Here is a 3,712-nt window from a genome sequence, read left to right as displayed (position 1 = left end):
TATTAGTTCCCTTTCCCTGTGCCATCTCCATTCCCAGTATCAGATCCCATTACCTGTATCAGTTCCTATTCCTGTGACAGCTCCCATTCCCTATGTCAGATCCCATTCCCTGTAGCAGATCCCATTCCCTACGTCAGCTCCCAATCCCCGTATCAGATCCCATTCCCTGTGCCATCTCCCATTCCCTGTATCAGATCCCATTCCCTCTATCAGTTCCCATTCCCTATATCAGATCCCATTCCCTGCATCAGATCCCATTCCCTGCATCAGTTCACATTCCCTGTGCCATCTCCCATTCGATGTATCAGTTCCCATTCCCTGTGCCATCTCCCATTCCCTGTATCAGATCCCATTCCCTGCATCAGTTCCCATTCCTGTGACAGCTCCCATTCCCTATGTCAGATCCCATTCCCTGTATCAGATCCCATTCCCTGTGTCAGCTCCCATTCCCCGTATCAGATCCCATTCCATGTAGCAGATCCCATTCCCTGTGTCATCTCCCATTTCCTGTATCAGATCCCATTCCCTGTATCAGATCCCATTCCCTGTATCAGATCCCATTCCCTGTATCAGTTCCCATTCCCTGTATCAGTTCCCATTCCCTGGGCCATCTCCATTCCCTGTATCAGATCCCATTCCATGTATCAGATCATATTTCCTGAATCAGATCCCATTTCCTGTATTAGTTCCCATTCCCTGTATCAGTTCCCATTCCCTGGGCCATCTCCATTCCCTGTATCAGGTCCCATTCCCTGTATCAGATCCCATTCCCTGTATTAGTTCCTATTCCCTGTATGAGTTCCCATTCCCTGTATCAGTTCCCATTCCCTGTGCCATCTCCATGCCCTGTGTCAGATCCCATTCCCTGTATAATATCCCATTCCCTGCATTAGTTCCCATTCCCTGTGCCATCTCCCATTCCCTGTATCAGTTCCCATTCCATGTATCAGATCCCATTTCCTGAATCAGATCCCGTTGCCTGTATCGGTTCCCATACTCTGTATCAGTTCCCATTCCCTGTGCCATCTCCTTTCCCTGTAATATATCCCATTCCCTGTATCAGTTCCCATTCCCTGTGCCATCTCCCATTCCCTGTATCAGTTCCCATTCCCCATGGCATCTCCCATTCCCTGTATCAGTTCCCATTCCCTGTGCCATCTACCATTCCCTGTATTAGATCCCATTGCCTGTATCAGTTCCCTTTCCCTGTGCCATCTCCCATTCCCTGTATTAGATCCCATTCCCTGTATCAGTTCCCATTCCCTGTATTAGTTCCATTTCCCTGTGCCATCTCCATTCCCAGTATCAGATCCCATTACCTGTATCAGATCCCATTCCGTATCAGATCACATTCCCTGTATTAGTTCCCATTCCCTGTATCAGTTCCCATTCCCTGTATCAGATCCCATTCCCTGTATCAGTTCCCATTCCCTGTATCAGATCCCATTCCCTGTATTAGTTCCATTCCCTGTGCCATCTCCACTCCCTGTACAGTTCCCCGTATCTGTTCCCATCTCTGTATTAGATCCCCTTCCCTGTTCTAGTTCCCATTCCCTGTATTAATTCCCATTCCCTGTTCCATCTCCATTCCCCGTATCAGATCCCATTCCCTGTACCAACTCCATTCCCTGTATCAGATCACATTCCCTGTATCACATCCCATTCCCTGTTTTAGTTCCCATTCCCTGTATCAGTTCCCATTCCCTGTATCAGTTCCCATTCCCCATGGCATCTCCCATTCCCTGTATCAGTTCCCATTCCCTGTGCCATCTACCATTCCCTGTATTAGATCCCATTGCCTGTATCAGTTCCCTTTCCCTGTGCTATCTCCCATTCCCTGTATTAGATCCTATTCCCTGTATCAGTTCCCATTCCCTGTATTAGTTCCCTTTCCCTGTGCCATCTCCATTCCCAGTATCAGATCCCATTACCTGTATCAGTTCCTATTCCTGTGACAGCTCCCATTCCCTATGTCAGATCCCATTCCCTGTAGCAGATCCCATTCCCTACGTCAGCTCCCAATCCCCGTATCAGATCCCATTCCCTGTGCCATCTCCCATTCCCTGTATCAGATCCCATTCCCTCTATCAGTTCCCATTCCCTATATCAGATCCCATTCCCTGCATCAGATCCCATTCCCTGCATCAGTTCACATTCCCTGTGCCATCTCCCATTCGATGTATCAGTTCCCATTCCCTGTGCCATCTCCCATTCCCTGTATCAGATCCCATTCCCTGCATCAGTTCCCATTCCTGTGACAGCTCCCATTCCCTATGTCAGATCCCATTCCCTGTATCAGATCCCATTCCCTGTGTCAGCTCCCATTCCCCGTATCAGATCCCATTCCATGTAGCAGATCCCATTCCCTGTGTCATCTCCCATTTCCTGTATCAGATCCCATTCCCTGTATCAGATCCCATTCCCTGTATCAGATCCCATTCCCTGTATCAGTTCCCATTCCCTGTATCAGTTCCCATTCCCTGGGCCATCTCCATTCCCTGTATCAGATCCCATTCCATGTATCAGATCATATTTCCTGAATCAGATCCCATTTCCTGTATTAGTTCCCATTCCCTGTATCAGCTCCAATTCCCTGGGCCATCTCCATTCCCTGTATCAGGTCCCATTCCCTGTATCAGATCCCATTCCCTGTATTAGTTCCCATTCCCTGTATGAGTTCCCATTCCCTGTATCAGTTCCCATTCCCTGTGCCATCTCCATGCCCTGTGTCAGATCCCATTCCCTGTATAATATCCCATTCCCTGCATTAGTTCCCATTCCCTGTGCCATCTCCCATTCCCTGTATCAGTTCCCATTCCATGTATCAGATCCCATTTCCTGAATCAGATCCCATTGCCTGTATCGGTTCCCATACTCTGTATCAGTTCCCATTCCCTGTGCCATCTCCTTTCCCTGTATTATATCCCATTCCCTGTATCAGTTCCCATTCCCTGTGACATCTCCCATTCCCTGTATCAATTCCCATTCCCCATGGCATCTCCCATTCCCTGTATCAGTTCCCATTCCCTGTGCCATCTACCATTCCCTGTATTAGATCCCATTGCCTGTATCAGTTCCCTTTCCCTGTGCCATCTCCCATTCCCTGTATCAGTTCCCATTCCCTGTATCAGATCCCATTCCCTGTATAAGTTGCATTCCCTGTAACAGATCCCATTCCCTGTATTAGTTCCCATTCCCTGTGCCATCTCCAGTCCCTGTATCAGATCCCATTCCCTGTACCATCTGCATTCCTTGTATCAGATCCCATTCCCTGTATCAGTTCCCATTCCTTGTATTAGTTCCCATTCCCTGTGACATCTCCATTCCCAGTATCACTTCCCATTCCCTGTGCCATCTCCATTCCCTGTATCAGGTCCCATTCCCTGTATCAGATCACATTCCCTGTATTAGTTCCCACTCCCTGTGCCATCTCCATTCCCTGTATCACTTCCCAATCCCTGTGCCATCTCGCATTCCCTGTATCAGATCCCATTCCCTGTATCAGTTCACATTCCCTGTGCCATCTCCATTCCTTGTGTCCAATCACATTCCCTGTGCCATATCCATTCCATGTATCAGATCTCATTCGATGTATCAGATCTCATTCCCTGTATCAGTTCCCATTCCCTGTGTAAGTTCCCAGTCCCTGTATCTTATACCATTCCCTATGATAATTCCCATTCCCTGCATCAGTACCCATTCCCTTTATCAG

The sequence above is a fragment of the Somniosus microcephalus genome, chromosome 12 (genome assembly GCF_052327205.1).
Source record: "Somniosus microcephalus isolate GS21.2 chromosome 12, FLI_Smic_1.0, whole genome shotgun sequence".
NCBI classification, from domain to species: Eukaryota; Metazoa; Chordata; class Chondrichthyes; order Squaliformes; family Somniosidae; genus Somniosus; species Somniosus microcephalus.
This window is presented reverse-complemented; position numbering follows the sequence as displayed.